The following is a 936-nucleotide window of genomic DNA, read 5'->3' as shown; positions in this document are numbered from 1 at the left end:
TATCTCTTGTTGGGAAGTGGTTCATGCTAGAAGCCTTAGCACGAGATTAATATAGAGCAATTCCTTTTCAACTACACATTTTATTTTATTTTTTGCTTTCATGCTGTTTCATAAGAGCTATATTAAAACACAGTAAACAAAACACTAAAATAAGTTCCTCTTTCAGATCAATAGGCCAGATGATGCGAACGTCATCTGTTTTTTTTTGTTGACGGTCAACGAGTGTGTCCTGTGGCCATCACAACGAGTGTGTCCTGTGACCATCACAACGAGTGTGTCCTGTGGCCATCACAACGAGTGTGTCCTGTGACCATCACAACGAGTGTGTCCTGTGACCATCACAACGAGTGTGTCCTGTGACCATCACAACGAGTGTGTCCTGTGGCCATCACAACGAGTGTGTCCTGTGGCCATCACAACGAGTGTGTCCTGTGGCCATCACAACGAGTGTGTCCTGTGGCCATCACAACGAGTGTGTCCTGTGGCCATCACAACGAGTGTGTCCTGTGGCCATCACAACGAGTGTGTCCTGTGGCCATCACAACGAGTGTGTCATGTGGCCATCACAACGAGTGTGTCCTGTGGCCATCACAACGAGTGTGTCCTGTGGCCATCACAACGAGTGTGTCCTGTGGCCATCACAACGAGTGTGTCCTGTGGCCATCACAACGAGTGTGTCCTGTGGCCATCACAACGAGTGTGTCCTGTGGCCATCCCATCGGAGCTTGGTTGACACGGAGACACCCTCAAATTTGATATTTTAAATCCCATTCTTTACCTAGATTCGAACCCGGGGAGTTTTTATTTCGGAGGCCAAGCGCTTTGCCCACTCAGCCTCCGAGCCCCCGAAACCAGTTTCAAATGTGAAAAATCAATTAATGCTCCAATACGAAAACAAAGAAAAAAAAAAGAATCCATATTTATTCAGTAGTGGAT

This window comes from Biomphalaria glabrata, chromosome 11, assembly GCF_947242115.1.
Source record: "Biomphalaria glabrata chromosome 11, xgBioGlab47.1, whole genome shotgun sequence".
NCBI classification, from domain to species: Eukaryota; Metazoa; Mollusca; class Gastropoda; family Planorbidae; genus Biomphalaria; species Biomphalaria glabrata.
Note: the sequence above shows the minus strand (reverse complement) of the source record.